This window comes from Mesoplodon bidens (assembly GCF_964165515.1).
Source record: "Mesoplodon bidens genome assembly, contig: HAP1_SCAFFOLD_397, whole genome shotgun sequence".
Lineage (NCBI taxonomy): Eukaryota > Metazoa > Chordata > Mammalia > Artiodactyla > Ziphiidae > Mesoplodon > Mesoplodon bidens.
Genome location: NW_027672072.1, coordinates 330,569 through 348,802, shown reverse-complemented (window position 1 = coordinate 348,802; position 18,234 = coordinate 330,569). Strand labels below are relative to the sequence as shown.

General features: G+C 38.3%; 1 pseudogene across 1 annotated transcript in view; it reads left to right on the top strand.

Moving 5' to 3' along the window:
• The first annotated feature begins 1,157 nt into the window (after positions 1-1,157).
• The window catches only part of LOC308610618 (ferritin light chain-like), a 41,892-nt pseudogene continuing 24,815 nt past the window's right edge, over positions 1,158-18,234 (top strand). Inside the window, exon 1 of the transcript in view lies at positions 1,158-1,178. The product of the transcript in view is annotated as a ferritin light chain-like (transcript). The remainder of the gene's footprint in view (positions 1,179-18,234) is intronic.

Genomic DNA, 18,234 nt, shown 5'->3' with positions numbered 1-18,234 from the left:
TAAAAGTGCAACTCAAATTATTTTACATTCTGAATCCTCTTCAATATCTAAGCGAGTGTGGCACAGCAATGGTTGATTATCTTAAGATTACAGAGGCTGACCGCCTTCTTTGTTTGCCCACTAACACCGCTCCTCCAATAATCTCAAGCACTTGGCTGATTAATAATTCAATTCCAGTTGCTGCTCCTTTTCCCATTGCAGAAGGCGGCAGGGATATTCCCCTTCTTCCCTCTGTATTACAAACCCCATTAGTGTGGCCGAGGCTAATAATAGCCGGGCTGCTTACCTTCTCCGGAGGGATCGAATCAGCGCATGTCCCCGCGCCGGCTGCCCCGGGGCCGCAGTGCCGCCGCGCCGGGTCTGTGCTTGGTCAGTTCGGCCGGCCCCCACCCCACCTGCCAGCTGCAGCAGCTGCTCCCGCCGCTCCCGCCGCCGAGCTCCGGCCGCAGGAAGTCATCCCCCGCGCCGGGCCGGATCGCCACATTCCGCGCCAGCCGCGGGGGGAGAGGGGCCTCTTCCTGCTGCGGGGACCGGCTCCTGGAAACTGCGCTCAAAGATCGCTACCCTTCCCGGTTGTAGGGTTATTTTCTAGGAATGCTTTTACAGAAGAAGCGTCGCCGGCTGGTGGACCGAGAGAGAAGAGCCAGAGTGACTTTCTCTGCAGAGCGCCTTACCTCTGAGCGCTCCCCTGTCACTCCCGCGGCATGTACAGCTCCATTCCGCTGTGTGGGTTTTCCACCCTCTTCATCTTCCTTATCTGTATTGTTCATTTCGCTGAATTTGAGAGTGGGATTAGCTTTGAAGATATCATTCAAACACTCCGAAAATATTTTAAATTGGCGACTAGTTTTTCCAAGCCCCTGTAGCAAGCTCCACTTTCCCTCAACACACACACACACACACATACACACACACACACACAGTTACTCGCACGTACACACCCAGCCAAACCACTCACAATTAGGAAAGCTGGGACCTCTCGCCCTCTTGCCTACGTAATGGAACAGGAAACTCCCAAAGGAGTGGGGAAGTAGGACCGGCTAGCGAAAGCACTCGAGGAAAGAGAGAGGGGTCGCCCCAAGATTTTGTTGCTGTTCAGTAGTGTCCTTAGTGGACAGATGTTCCCCCTCTAACCCCCTGGCCCCGCCCCAAGTGGAATGGCTGGTCTGGTGACCGCTGTAACATTTGGAAACAAAGAAGCTGAAGCCACATTAACAGGTGGCTGCATCTCTTTCTTTCCCGAAGGATTTATCAGAATTGGCTTTAGGAATAATATTAGCATATACGTATATAATAAACCCTTTCCTTCTCTCTTTAAATTGGCACCAGCTATTAACAGGTTTCTCTCTCTCTCTCATTTTCCTCCCTCCCTCCTTCCCTTCCTCCCTCTCCTAAGCTGACCAGATCATCAGTTTCCGGACTTAAGGGGGAAAAAAAGGCCAAGGATGTGCTCTCTTTACAGCTGAACCAGGGCTTATTTTCCCGGTGTTCAGCCATTCCCAAGTAGAGAGGCTTTTTGACCCTAGGGTTCTCTGTGAGTGAACTTCTCACATTCAGCTTGCTTTTGGAATTGCCCATCACTAGGTCCAGGCCAGTTTTATCCTTGGATTTGTCCAGCAACCTAAACAGTATAATTGCACAAGGCCAAGGCAGTACTTTTAATCTAGGAAGAGTTCCCAACTCTCTGTTTAGCAGTTCCAAAATTAGGAGGTAGTGTAGCAAACAGTTTCAACAAGGCTCAGTAAGAATTCTTGACCCTAGAATGCGGGCTTTTAAAAAGCTGGAACAACCTAATTCATCTCTCTGAGTTTCACTTTCATAAAATTAGACCTCACCAAAGAGCAGGGGATTCTTAATATGTATCAAAGTGTATGTGGAATCTGGATGGGAATATTACATCTTTAATTTCACTAACCTCTAGCTGCAATTTAGTATTTAGCATGTCCTTTAAATCTAAATGCAGACAACAAACCACAATAATATTAGGAGTACCTGTGACTATATCCCCAGCAGATACCACAGACAATTTCCTAAGGCAGTTTTTATAGATATCTCAAAGTATCACTACTCTGATGTTACAATCAAATCATCATTACCTTTTTTTGTTTTATCTAATAGACTATATCTATTTTAGAATGGTTTTAGATATACAGAAAAATTAAGGGGATAATACAGAGTTCTTATATATCTCATTCCCAATTTCCTCGATTATTGACACCGTACACCAGTGTGGTACCTTTTTTACAATTAATGAGCCAATATTAATACAATAATATTAACCAGAGTCTGTACTTTATTCAGATTTCCTTGGCTTTTGCCTAGTGTCCTTAATTCCATTTCAGGCTTCCATCCAGGACACCACATTACATTTAGTTATCAAGCCCCCTTAGGCTCCTCTGGGCTGTGGTAGTTTCTCAGGCTTTTCTTGTTTTTGATAACCTTGACAGTTTCTTTTTTAAATGTATTTATTTAATTTATTTATTTTTGGCTGTGTTGGGTGTTTGTTGCTACGCGCGGGCTTTCTCTAGTTGCGGAGAGCGGGGGTTACTCTTCGTTGCAGCGCGCCGGCCTCTCATTGCAGTGGCCTCTCTCATTGTGGAGCACGGGCTGTAGGCGCGTGGGCCTCCGTAGTTGCAGCATATGGACTCAGTATTTGTGGTTCACGGGCTTAGTTGCTCCCTGGCATGTGGGATCTTCCCAGGCCAGGGCTCGAACCCGTGTCCCCTGCATTGGCAGGCGGACTCTCAACCACTGCGCCACCAGGGAAGCCCCAACCTTGACGGTTTTGAGGAGCAGTGATCAAGTGTTTTGTAGCATACCTCACTAATGTAAACTGTCCAATGCTTTTCTCACGGTAAGACTGGGATTATGGTTTATTGGGAGGACAACCAGATAAAGTGCCTTTTTAATAACATCTTATCAAGGGTACATGCTATCAATGTGATTTGCCTGTTGATGTTGACCTTGATAACCTGGCTGAGGTCGTGTCTCAGATTTCTCCACTGTAAAGTTACTCCTCCACCCCTTCCACACTACACTTGTTGGAAGGAAGTCACTATGTGAAGCACAAACCCAAAAAGTGGAGAGTTATGATCCACCTCCTTGAGGACAGAGTATGTACATAAAGTATTTGGAATTCTTCCACACAGATTTGTCTATTTTCCCCTAAACATTAATTTATTCAATTATTGATATTTATTTATATCAGTATAGACTCATGGATATCTATTTTATCCTTTGGGTTATAATCCAATACTACTTTATTTTGTTGTTTGAATTGTTCCAGCTTTGGCCATTGGGAGCTTTTGCTTTTGGCACCTGTGCTCCTTTGACATACTCCCTTTGGGGTGTGTGAGTTTGTGTGTGTGTGTGTATCTGTGTGTATCTGTGTTTAGCATGCATGTTTGTGTGTGTGTTTAATACTTCCTGACTTTCTGGTACCACAAGATGCTCCAGGCTCATTTTGTGTATTTCCTGCCCCAGTCCTAGAATCAGTCATTTCTCTGAGGAGCCCTGATTCCTTTTATTGGAGAGTAGTAATAGAAACCAAGATCTGGGCTCTAGATGTGCTGTTGCTAATGGGCTATTATTTGATTAGGCTCTCTTAACTGAGAGAACAAAGAAATATATATGTATACTAACCCATGTATATACACATATCAGTAAATACTTCTATATATAACTATCTATATCTATATTGAGCTGAGTGTATACTGATGTCTGCAACTATAATGCATTAACGCTGAGATTAGTTTAGCCTTCTCCTCTTGTTTATCTGTAAATTCATACTTCAATATTGAGAAATGTGGCTACCACCATCCACCATCTATTTATTTAATTGTTCCAATTTCAGTACACATGTATCAGAGTTGTGAACCCATCTCCCCAACATCACTATTTTTAAGTATAGTAGTTAATAGAGTCTCTGTTATATCTTGTTATTTGATGAGTTTAAATACCCATTCGTTTCTATATCACAAATTTGGTTTTTAAAATATTCTAATGACTACATTTAAAACATAGTAACTAGTTTCTTTTGAGATTCTATGTATTATATTTTATGAATTTAAAAGTGTTATTTTAAGACTATTTAAATGGGCTACTCCATATTGTCAAAGGGATTCACAGTAAAAAGAAGGTTAGGACCCCAACCTCACAAAGATTATTGTCAGTTTATAATGAGATGATGTGAAATTGTCTGGTGCAAATGTTGGGAGCTCATGCTTGATAAGTGTTAGCTTTGTCCACTTGGGCAGGCTTCTTTCTCCTTTAAAGTTCTAAACACCTTGGAAGAGAGAACATGCTAAACCTTATGGTTAATAATTTATAATGTAGTGGAAGGATTTGCTAGGCATCAGTGTTGGAGGTAAAGGTCCATATAAGGTTGACGGAGGATGAGTGATTCCACTGCAGAAGTTTGTACTTGATATAAATTAATATAAGTGCAAGCAATGTATTTTAAGTTCATTCTAGAGGAGTAGTTCAGAATAGCTTCATAGAGGAGAAGACCTGAGCTATCTTGGGAGATGTTTAAACAGATGAGGAGTGGAGCCGGAGTTGAGAAGGCAAAGGCAGTGTAGCCTTAGAATGCAAATGTTCACAGACATGATCTTGTGGTTTATTCACCATCCTTACCAACCTAATAAGGACACCTGCTGGTAGCTGCATCATCATCATCATCACCATCAACATCATCACCATCATGTTAATAAAGAATGGATATATTTGCCAGGTAGTCAAACAAGCTCTTTGCATGTAGCACCTAGATGTTTTCTACGATCCACCTTATGAGTTCAATCATTGTAATTATTCTCATTTTTCACATACAAAAATGAAGACTTAGAGAGATTAAGTAATTTGTTCAAATCTTGGTGTGTGCCCTCTCAACTCCATGCTCTTTACCTCTGTGCTTAACAGGCTAGGATGATTTGCCCATATTAAGGGCTCAAATATTGGTTGATAAGTATAATAATCTCATAAAAGGAAAAGTGAAGTAATCTACTTTGATGTTTATGGTGCAGTTTGGTGAATGCACTGAAGTGCCAATAGATGAATAATAAAAGTTAGAAACACACAAAAATAGAGAAGAAAAATTCATATGTGTATGTCTGCTGGGAACAAAAAATCCTCCTGAATATCTAACTTCTTAGTAAATATCAGGATATCACATACACATCATTAGGCAGCATCAATGGAGGATCCTCTGTACCCTGCAAGAGGGCACTGTTATAGATGCACAGAAAGAAAATTCATATTTCCTGTACATTATAAATAAGGACATACTATGATCACTCTTTAAGAATGAAGTAATTTGAGTTTTTAAATTTTCCTTATCAATTGGTGTATATGAATCATGTTAGGTGAAGAATTATTGGTTGATTGGACATTTTATGTTTTAATTCTTTACAGAAAACAGTAAACAAATCCTTTTAGGCTTAAAATATCACATTCAGCAAATGAGTTATTATACTGAAGAAAGTGATGAATTCAGTAAAGTGTCTGGAATCTAAAATAAGAAGTAATTGAAGGAACTGGGAATAGATGACATGAAGCAAGACCAGGAGAGAAGTAGGTGGTCGCTCTAAACTATTTTAGGAGTTGTCCTATGAAAAAGGGTTTAGACTGTCCCACACTGAAGATTTTAGACCAAGTAGACAGGTTTAGGTTGATAAAAGGATGAACATTTTGACAAGTAGAACCTTTCAACTATAAAATGGACCGACTGCATTTTAAACTCAAGAACTCCCTGTTACTGAAGTGCTTTAACAGAGGTTGAAGTTAAGCAGTTGGAAAAGTAAGAGCCTTTACAGTGAGAAAATTCTATGATTCTATGGTTTTCAACTCATAAATTTGTGTAGTTCATCCATTTTACTCATTGTATACACTTAAGTATACTGTTCCTTGAAATGGCCATTCAAAGTTGTTTCCTGTGCCACACACTATGAATGTTAGGGTTAGTCCTGTGTAAATCTTACCCCCATTGAATTAGTATTAACCCTAAGCAAGCAGCTTTCTTACATAAGGAAACAAAAAAAGAGGTTCAGAAATGTCCAAACTAAGTTTTTATAAAACTGTGTTATCAAATCTAATTTATCAAAAAACTTCAAAGAGGGGCTTCCCTGGTGGCGCAGTGGTTGAGAGTCCACCTGCCGATGCAGGGGACACGGGTTCGTGACCTGGTCTGGGAAGATCCCACATGCCGTGGAGCGGCTGGGCCCGTGAGCCACGGCCGCTGAGCCTGCACCTCCAGAGCCTGTGCTCCACAACGGGAGAGGCCACAATGGTGAGAGGCCCATGTACCGCAAAAAAATAAAAATAAAAGGAAGATGCAGACCTGTATGCTTCAGGATTTTCTCACCAAAACCCCACACAATTTCTTTACTATTCCAGCCAAGTATGGCCTAGCCCTACCCTCATCCCTGTTTTTCTTGGTTTAGTAATAAAGAAAGAGATGGAAATAAAGAAGAGATATCAGGTAGAAAGATATAAAATAGTGGGGAAAATAATATAAGTGAAGTCAAGTACCACCATCATTTACTAGAAGTGAACTTTCAGCACCAGCATTAATATTTTTTCCTGTTATATCTGTAAATGATAATAACTAATATGTACATAACAATTTTCAATTTAAACAAATCTCATTTTTATAACTAACTACTTCGCAACAAGCAACATGCTAAGGCAACACCAATAGATGAAAAACGGTAGTCCCTGGCCCCAAGGAACGTTGTCCAGGAGAACACAGATATATGTAAACAACACAATCACAATACAGTGTAGCGAGTGCAACAATCAGGCATGCAGAAGTGCAAGGGTAGCAAAAAGGAGCATGTGATCACAACACTAAAAAGAAGACTGCACAAAAGACATAATATGTAAACTGAGGTTTGAAAAATGAAGTGGGTTTCCCAGGTGCCCCATAGGGAGAAAGGAATTCTTGGAGGAGGGAAAAGCATAAATGAAGACAGTGAATTGTTCATATAATCCAGAAGTGAAGTAGGCAATGGCAAGAGAAATGATTGGACACAGGCGTCATGAATACTTGCATGTCTGCATTTTAGCAAGTCCATTCTAAAGGAAACTTTGAGGATCAACTCGGGGGTGGGGGGCCGCAGGGGGCACAGAACTAGTCATTGCTGCCAGAAACACGGGAACCACTTTCTACCAACCCACCAAAATAACGACTTCAAAGGCAACATGGTATCACAGAAAAGGTTTGTTTTTTTGTTTGTTTGTTTTTAGTTCATTAGGTCTCACTTAAAATTCTGATTCCACAATGCACTTGCTTTGGGATCTTGAACAACACTCATAACCTCTGCAAGTTTCAGTGTAGTAAGTTTATGTGATTACCTTCATCTGTAATATCCCTGCGTTGCAATCTTAATGGAAACTCAAGTTCAGGTCAAAGACAAGTTTCTCTGTGACCTCTCCTCTGAATTGATTCAAAAGCTGTCTCTCCCGTCCTCATTTGGCTTCTCTTATGGAATCTCATAAAAACTTCTATGACCTCTTTTGTGTTTTTTTTTTGTTGTTGTTGTCTGTTTGTTTGTTTTTTAATTTAAGTATAGTTGATTTACAATGTTGTGTTACTTTCAGGTGTACAGCACAGTGATTCCTTTTTCACATTCTTTTCCCTTATAAGTTATTACAAAATATTGAGTAGAGTTCCCTGTGCCAATAAGGAGATCCTTGTTGTATCTATTCTATGCCTTATTTGAATGACCGTAGCACTCGTTGTCTGTATCATTTTTATGTCTCTGGTTGCTTTGTGACTGAAAATGAAAAATTTCTATTTGTTCATTTCCTGGCCCTTCCTTAAAAATGTGTTCATTTATGTATTTCATATTTATTGACTACATCTTAGACACCGTGTTAACTGCTGGTTCTAGATGTTAGTAAAATATAGACCTTCCTGCTCAAAAGGTCACAGTATTTGTGGGAAAACAAAAAAATGAACTACCTATATCTCAAAGAGCTTTGTACTTCCCAAAGAGAACACACCTAGTAGGTACAATAAATACATGTATCATACATAAATGTATAAATAGTTAATGGGATTAAAAACTAGAGATAATTGCTTTTCGATTCTGAGGAAATGATGATTATATTTCACCAGGAGCTCAATACCACTCTGAGAATGAGGGCTTAACCCCCGTCCTGACTCACTGCATTGCTTTTCTGTATAAAAAATACACAAGTCTGTATATACGCTCTAGAAAAAGGCTTATCTGGCATGAATTTCAGAGAGCAAGAAGAAAACTTCAAGAAGTTCAGAGAAGCATCCAGCAGCTCAGATGATTGGCACTAATACAACTTGCTTGACAGGAAAATTGAGCTGTAAATCTCACAAAATTAGATGATCTTTGAAGAATTTCAAAACCTCCTGCTATTAATTGGAAATCCTAGAAGAACCGCTTCTTTTAAAGCATACTGATAATATGCTTTACAGCTTAATATTCAGAAGCCTATGTTTTGGCTAAGTGAGCTTCAGGAAAGAAGGAAACTTGTGGTTCCGTTCCATCTACTCTGCAAACTCTGGTCAAGACATCTACTTCTGTGCTCAGCCATCTTATCATCTGTAAAATGGAGGCAACTCTAAGAAAACATAGTTACAGAGATGTTGCACAGTTTCATGTGTCATTGTCTTCATTTGTTTCAGAAAACCAATAACATCTAAGCTACTACTGCAAAGAGTGCAATGTTACTTGGGGTCATCTGGTGCAGCTCTGTCAAAGTAAAGAAAAGGAAAGCGGCCTAGAATAACGATAATTTTCCCAAGAGGACACTATTATTTTATGGTAAATCTGGGACAAGAACGCTGATCTCTTTGATGCCATTCCATTGTTCTTTCGTTGGGTTCTGAACAACCCAGAGAAAGAAAGAGAAATAAAACTCCTATGTGCTGTGTCACTGGTACAGGTCGTGGCAAGATTGGAATTGGAGCACTACATATTAACAGGTATTTGGGGAATTCCTCAAACTAATTAAGATATATACCAGGTCCATAAAAAACAGTATGTTTTCTGAAGATGATTCTGTGGCATGAACAGAACTGGTAACTGAAGGTGTCTGTGTGCTGCAGTTCCAAACAGCATGGATGAATGCTTGTTTTCTGGCACCTTGAGGACTCCATCCCAACATACACATTAAAATAAAATTAACATTTCAACTGGGTCATAGTTAATTCTGCATGCTCTTGTAAGTCAGCAAAATATTCCATATATCATTTAAGTTGTCACTCCCTTTCTTTTTTTTTTTTTTTTGCCGTACGCGGGCCTCTCACTGTTGTGTCCTCTCCCGTTGCGGAGCAGAGGCTCTGGACGCGCAGGCTCAGCGGCCATGGCTCACGGGCCCAGCCACTCTGCGGCATGTGGGATCTTCCCGGTCCGCAGCACAAACCTGTGTCCCCTGCATCGGCAGGCGGACTCTCAACCACTGCGCCACCAGGGAAGCCCCGTATCTGATTTTCGTATTAGGACTCTTCTAATTTTTTATATACATTGGAAAATAACTGATGTCTTTCTAAGGTGTATATCTTTGATTATGTTTTCTATTTTCATAAAGCTTCTTGTATTCTCTACTCAAAACAGGAGTAAATAATGGCTGCATATAACTAATCATAATCAGCCATTTTGTCCAGATTTTTAGATGTGTTGGTATAAAGCTACCATAGTATTCTTTTGTAATTAAAAAAAATTCTCTCTGTTTTATAGGTAGTCCCATCTCTATCATATTTGCCAAATATTGCTTATTTTATTGGTGTTTGTAAAGAGCAAGCTTTTGGTTTTCTTTGTCACGTTTACTGCTTTTCTTCTCTATTTTTGACTTTTCTCTTGATTAATTTTGTCCTTCCACTCTTTGGGATTTACCTTGTTCTTTTTCTATGTCTACGGTCCATTTCCTGTAGCTTCAAGAGCCATTTTCCACAACTCAATGAGCTCTGCTGGCTGTGTCATGGCCACTTCATCATATGCCATTAAAACTTAATCTCATACACTGTGTGAAGACTCGGCGGTCTTATTTTGCTTTCAAAATTGTTCTATAGCCTTGGATCCTTCTTCTTCTCCTAAATTAGCACTATCATCAGGGAAAATTCTAGTGGGCCTAGAATTCTAGGCTTGCCTTTCCTGCAGTTTCATAATCAAAGAAAAAACATTTCCACCCTTTTTTTGATGTTGATCGAAAATTTAGCAACACTTCTTTGCACTGTATTCAAATCCCAAAATATGAGCAAGCCTTCATGCACACAGGCTCACTGAAATGTCATAACTTTAAACTATGTATGACCTTGAACAATGACCTTTCCAAATACTCCACACTCTTTCTAGGTGTTCAGACTTTTTCATTCCTACAACATCTTTTACATAGGGTCGATTTGTGTCCTAAGTTCTTCCTCACGCCCACTTCTGAGTATATATCCAGAGGAAATATCATCATAATTTGAAGAGATATCTGTACTCCCATGTTTATTGTAGCATTATGCACAAGAGCCAAGGTATGGAAACCACCTAAGTGTCCATAGTAGATTAATGGATAAAGGAAATATGGTATATATATAGAATAGAATATTATTCAACCTTAAAAAAGAAGAAAATCCTATCATTTAAGTCAACATGGATAAAACTGGAGGCCACGATGCTAAGTGAAATAAGACAAAAACAAATAGTGCATGATGTCACTTATATGTGGACTCTAGAAAAATAATGAAATAAATCAACTCTTCCCTCCCTGGACATTTTCCTCAGCAGAATCTAGCAGCCTCTACTATGAGTATTATCTTTTTTCTTTTTATTGTTTGTACCAGATCACAACCCCAGGGAACCTATGTATTTACCGATGTATATCTACATTATAGTTTACCATTGTTCTTTTCCTTTGTAATTCATTCCTTCCACTTCTGGCCTCAGAACCTCATTTTTACTTTGGAGAAGTCCTTGTGATTCAGGTAGGCTGTGTGTCTCCTTCCTAGGCTGTGTGACTTGGGGCTGGCTAGACACAGTGTTTCACATATACTCTATATGTCTTAAGTACTTATTTCTCTGTTTTCCATCATTTTCCCTCCAAATTTTTGTGTAGTTATTTTTTAATTGACATTTGTATTCCTTTCTTTTGTTTGACTAAGGTACTGTTCAACCAATCTTCTGAGTGCTTAATTTCAACTTTTTTAATTCTAGAAGTTTCTTTTGGTTGCATTTCACAGATAATTTTTGCTTAAATTGTACATGTTGCCCTTCTTTTAATACATTAATCATAATTTTAAATAATAGTTTCATTGAGATATATTTTACTTTCCATATTATTTAAAGTGTACAATTTAATGTGTTATGCATCTACCACCACAATCAATTTTAGAACTTTCATCCACCCCCCAAAAGAAAAAGAATCTATTATAGGTCACTCACTCCCCCATTTCTCCAAACCCTAGGCAGCCACTAATATACTTTGTCTTTACAGATTTGTCTAGTCTGGACATTGCATACAAATGGAATCATACAATTACTTAGCATGTTTTCAAGGTTCATCCATGTTGTAGCATGCATCAGTACTTGATGTCTTTTTATGGCTGAATAATAGTCCATGGTGTGGATATTACTATGTTTCATTTATCCATTCACAATAAATGGTCATTTGGTTATTTCCACTTTGGGGCTCTTATGAATAATGCTGCTGTGGTTGGATTTACGTGCAAGTTATGTATGCAGGTCTAGATTTGTTTTTTAAATTAACAGACTATTTCGGAGCAGTTTCTGGTTTACAGAAAAATTAAACAGAAAGGACAGAGTTCTCATAACTCCTTAGCTCTCTACCCAGTTTCCCCTATTATTAACATCTTACATTAGCGTAAGATGTTTGTTATAGTTAATGAACCCATATTGATACATTATTACTAACTAATATCCATGGTTTACATTAGACCTCACTCTTTGTTTTGTACATTATATGATTTTTGACAAATGTGCAATAACCTGTATCCACCATTACAGAACCATACACAGGAAGTCTCTTTGCCTTTAAAATTCCGCACTTCACCCATCCTTTTCTCCCTCCCCGCAACCTCTGGCAACCACTGATCTTTTGACTGTCTCCACACTTTTGCCTTTTCCTAAATTTCATATAGCTGCAATCATATAATATGCATGTAGCCTTTGCAGATTGGCTTTTTTTCACATAGCAATATACATTTAAGCTTCTTCCATGTCTTTTCATGGCTTCATAGCATTTTCTCTTTATTGCTCAATGTTGTTCCTTTGTACCAACATATACCATAGTTTGTTTATCCATTCACCTATTGAAAAACATCTTGGTTGATTTCAAGTTTTGGCAATTATGAAAGAAACTGTTATAAACATCCATGTGCAGGTTTTTATGTGGACATAACTTTTCAGTTCCTATGGGTAAATACCAAAGAGCATGATTACTAGATCACTGTATGGTAAAAGTATGTTTAGTTTTGTAAGAAACTGCCAAGTACCCTGCTAGCAGCAAATGAGAATTTCAGTTGTTCTGCATCATCAACAACTTTGGTATTTCATTATTTGGATTTTAGCTATTTGAATAGGTGTGTAGTGGTATCTCGTTATTCTAATTTAAAATTCCCTGATGACATGGAATGTGTAGCATCTTTTCATATGCTTATTTGCCATGTGTCTATTTTCTTTGTTTAATCATAGTTGTTTTTTGTTTTTTAGCCAATGCCTACTAACTCTTGTCCTCCTGTGTCTATTTATATTGTCTTTTTTCTTTCTTTCTTTTTTGAGCTTTTGATCATTGAGTCTTTTTCCTGGTATGTCCAATTATTTTTTATATTAAAATTGGGCTTAACTTATTTTAGGAAACTATAAAGATACCTCCATATTCTGGATGTTGTTATCGTTCTCTTGAAAAGATTTCCTTTTGCCCATGGCAGACAGTTACCATAGGGACTGGAAACCTTAGTCCATTCTCAGTTTGAGCTCATTCAAAGCCTTTTTTTCCGTCTGTGTGAAGGGTGCTCTATTTCTGTCTTGTCCTTCCTCTACGGGTGTTGCCGTTTGGGATTACCATGTGAAAGTTTGGATTCTCCCTATTCCCAACTACCCTTGTATTTGTTAGGCTTTAAATGTAATGGTTCCCCCAGCCCTGTGAGACTAAGGATACGTGTAACTTGTCATTCCATTAGTTGTTGCTTTTAGCCTCAGCTCTTGCCGTTTGGCTTCTGTGGTTACAGTCTTTTGAACTCCTTGGCTTTTCAGCTCCTAGGCTATAACATTTGAATCAGCAAATGCCCCAAGGAGAAAAGCTGCACCAAATGTCAAGCTTGCATCTGTGTTTCCCTTCTCTCCAGAACTTGGCCCACATGTCTTGGTGTCTCTCTAACATTCGGATGCTGGCGAACACATGTTTTCTTACTGTATCCAGGTTTTCTAAAATTTCTTTAGACTTCACCTGATCTTATGTTATTATTGAAGTATCATCTCAATTAGCCCTAGGAAGAAAATTTACAATTTTATGTTTTTTTTAATTTTCTATATTACCTCAGTTTCTGTAGAGACCTTTTACCTGATTGTTCAGTCTAGTTCCTGTGTTACCAGTAAGATGGAGATAGGTGGAGTCTAAGAATATTGGGGGGAAAATCACTGATGAATGATATGGCTCGTTCTTTTTGTTTTTCCTCTCCTTATTTACTCTGGCAGCCTACATTTGCCCTTCTTGATTTGACCCAGTTGCCCAGATAACCAACCCACTCTGGCAAAGACATGACTTTACTCTCATAAATGTCTGCATGTTAGGATAAGTTAGATGATGAACACCATGCCAAAGTTCTTTCTGTGACCAGTCAGAATGGCCATCATCAAAAAATCTACAAACAATAAATGCTGGAGAGGGTGTGGAGAAAAGGGAACCCTCTTGCACTGTTGGTGGGAATGTACATTGATACAGCCACTATTGAGTACAGTATGGAGGTTCCCTAAAAAACTAAAAATAGAACTACCGTACGACCCAGCAATCCCACTACTGGGCATATACCCTAATAAAACCATAATTCGAAAAGAGACATGTACCACCATGTTCATTGTGGCAGTATTTACAATCGCCAGGACATGGAAACAACCTAAGTGTCCATCGACAGATGAATGATAAAGAAGATGTGGCACATATATACAGTAGAATATTACTCAGCCATAAAAATAAATGAAATTGAGTTATTTGCAGTGAGGTGGATGGACCTAGAGACTGTCATACAGAATGAAGTAAGTCAGAAAGAGCAAAACAAATACCATATGCTAACACAGATATATGGAATCTGAAAAAAAATTCTTCTGAAGAACCTAGGGGCAGGACAGGAATAAAGACGCAGACGTAGAGAATGGACTTGAGGACACGGGGAGGGGGAAGGGTAAGGTGGGATGAAGTGACAGAGTGGCTTGGACATATATACACTCCCAAATGTAAAACACAAACTAGTGGGAGGCAGCCACATAGCACAGGGAGATCAGCTTGGTGCTTTGTGACCACCTAGAGGGGTGGGGTAGGGTGGGAGGGAGACACAAGAGGGAGGAGATATGGGGATATATGTACATGTATAGCTGATTCACTTTGTTATAAAGCAGAAACTAACACAGCATTGTAAAGCAATTCTACTCCAATAAAGATGTTAAAAAAACAAAAAGTTAGAGAGTAAAAAAATTCAAAAGAATTGGCCACACTCCTCCAATAGATTCTCTAACATTTAGCAGAACAGAATTCACACTGAATCTGGTTTATGAGTAAAAGACAAGTCAACTTTAAAGTGGATCAGAGATGACAACATTTCTTTTTCATGTGGCTGCTTTGGAGCCATATTTCTGCTGACCACTCAAAACCTTCCTCTTGAGTATTCTGTGATATATTAGAACCAGGAATAAGGGGTGTTAGTGCTGGTAGGGTCAGACAGTGGTCTGCGATTTAATTCACATATCCTTTCTGCACCAGACTCTTTAAGATCATTGAGTTATCCTAAGAATTTTGAAGCTGTAGAATTCACGACAGTACATTACAATATGCCAATATTACTATTCTCCTGCTCTGACATTCTCCACTGATGGACAGATGAAGGAGAAGGAAGGGCAGTCAGCAGTAACTGAGAGTAAATGAAACTGGAATATTATAATTCAGTATCATTTGAGTGACTGAATTGGCTGGCCCAGTGTTCTCCAGTTAAGGGTGAGGGAAGATTAATCCTGCACATGACACCACTACTGTATTTATACAAGTCTACTGGGACAGTTGTTTGCCTTGATTTGTTTTCTTCATTCATTTCAGTCAGACAGTTGTGTTGACTGATTTTCCTTTTTGATGTATGAAATGACTGTTTGACTGAATTTACCATTTACTTTACACTAGTGCACTGGAAAAATGATACATTCGTCAAATTGGATTGGCAGGTATGAAAATGTTTACCCCAGAACTAGACAGAAATATAATATTGCCTTCTACAGAAATGTAAGTCATATGCCCTGGATTTTGGGGAAATGTTCCAACTTTAACTATTTTGCCAAATTTCAAAAATGTAGGGTAACTGATCCCATAGTAAAAATAAGAAGATCTGTGAAGTCCAGATAAAAATAGTTTTGTGTGACTCTGACAATCACATAACACAAAAGAAAAAAGTATTATGAGATAAATTTTAGTGATTTTCATACTTATTAAGAGGTGTTTCTATGTTAAACTTTTGAGTCTTATTCTAGAAGTTCTTTAGGAACAAACACTTCAAATATATTCATAGAAAACCCTCTTTATTTATAATTCCATTCTTCCAATATTTATAGTTACTATGACAGGCCATTTCTCCACATCCCATCCCATGATTCTCTGCTCCTATTGAACATTTGGAAATTGGTGGCATGAGCAGGAAAGTGAAGCAGTTTTTGAGATTACTGAATAATGCTGATTTTATAAAGACTGCTTTCTTCCATTGTTGACAAACTTATTATGGTACCGATGGTTGGATACTACTCTTAGAGATGAAAAAGGTCTTAAGGAATCTTCCATATTCCATTCACCAATCTGTGTTCTTGTTCAAAGCAAAATTAATTCCTTTCAAAATTAACATATTAGCTTAATAATAATTTTTAGTCTAAAATAATCTATCTGGGAGAATGGGAATTTTTGGTGGGAAAAAGCGACAGAAGATGGGACGAAAAGAGAATTCATAGAAAGACAAAACAGCATTTTTTAAATGGTGGGTATGAACTTCTGTTTCCAACTATATCAGTTTACCTTAGGAAAACACACTAGAAAGGCCAGATAAATCATAAGCAACATTGGACTGTGAGCGTTAGAAAGCTACTGAGGTAGCCATGACCTAGAAAAGTAAAATAGAGAAAGAAACTCACTGAACTGAGAACAATATTCTGCACATGCTTTTCTAGCCCAGTCATTTAGAAACTACTGATGAAGAGCAAAAGGCTGAGAAACCAAATGCGGCTCCTAAGAGGTAGAAAAGCCAGTAGATCTTAGGACAATGTCATAGGACTAAGGAAACCAGAATTGGAATTGAGAAATAACAAGGCAGCTAGAATTTTAAGGACCAAAATCACAGAGAGAGTAAAGATTCAGAGAACAGAGCTGGATTCAGCAACAGTGTTCCCTTGCAGTATTTTCCATGTATAATAGGTAGACAAGGCAAGATGCTAAGAAGTCAAACAAAAGCTAACTGAAGTCAAAACAAAGACTTAGTTGGTTCATAATGCTGAAGAGACAAAATTGGGGTTCAGAACCTATGAAAGATTTGTGGCCCAATGGTAAACTAATGATATGAATTAGGACATTGAAATCTCTACATATGTGTGTGTGTGTGTCTGTGTTTGTGTGTGTGTGTGTGTGTGTGTGTTAGGAAGGTTGAGGCAACATCTACATTGAACCTTATAAAGAAGGAAAATGAGTATGAAGTTGGTCCAGTGACTGAGGTGATCTTCCCCTCTGCTCCCTACCTAAGAATAGGAAATTCTCTCCTCAAGAAAATACAGTTGACCCTTGAACAATGTAGGGGTTAGAGACACTGACTCCCTGTGCAGTCAAAAATCCACATATAACTTTATGGTCGGCCCTTCTTATCTGTGGTTCTGAATCTGAGGATTCAACCAACCACACATCATGTAGTACTGTATTACTTATTGAAAAAAAATCCATGTATAAGTGCATCTGTGCAGTTCAAACCCAGGTTGTTCAAAGGGCAACTGTAATGTCATTCAGATTCTATACAACTTGTCATATCCCAAGTCTGGTATTCACTGAAGAGCCACCAAGACAACCAAGAAAAGGAGAATTAGAATAAAAAACAAAACAGAATCAGAATCATAGATGACCTAAACATTAAAGTTCATACATATTTCGGTAAATATTATCAAGTTCAAGAAAATAGATGACAAGGTGGAGAACTTAACTTGACGAGTAGAAACTACAAACTGATTGAAGTTGAACTGATAGAATTAAAAACTATACGAAATTTAAAACTCGGTACTGGATTGGACACAGGTAAAGAGAGGTAAGTGAACTGGAAGATAGAGTAGTAACAATATTAAGACTAAAGCATGGGAAACGAAAAGAATAAAAAGTAGACAAAAGCGCATTTGGGACATATGGGCCACAGTAAATATTTTTTATCATATGTGTAAACCAGAGTCCAAAGAAAAAAGGAGAGAGAGATTGGGATGAAAACAATATTTCAGAAATATTAACAGCTGAGAGTTCTCTAAAACTAAAAAGAATATATGGAGCCATAAATTCAATAAGCACTAAAAAATGCAACAACAACAAATCCAAAGAAAACCACACATGAGATCACCACAGTACAATTCATGAATAGCAATGAAAAACATAACATCTTAAAAGCTGCCCGATGAAAAAGAGAGAGATTACTTTCAAAGGAACAATAGGATTAAGATTACAGCTTTCTTCTCAACGAAACTGACTGGATACTAGAAAATAATGGAATAATATTTTTAAGTGCTAAAGAAAAGAACTGCCCATTGGGAATTCTAGAGGCAGAGAAAATGTTGTTTGGAAGGAAAGATGAAATAAGGAAATTTGCAGACAAACAAAATTTAGAAAATATGTTCTTATCAGAACTGCCTGAATTAAATTATAAAGGGAGACCCGCAGGCTGAAGGAAGATTATCATAGACGAAAATAAGGACTTTATAAAGAATTATGTATAACAGAAGGAATAAATAAGTGGATAAACCTAAATAAAATCTAACAGCACAAAAAAGT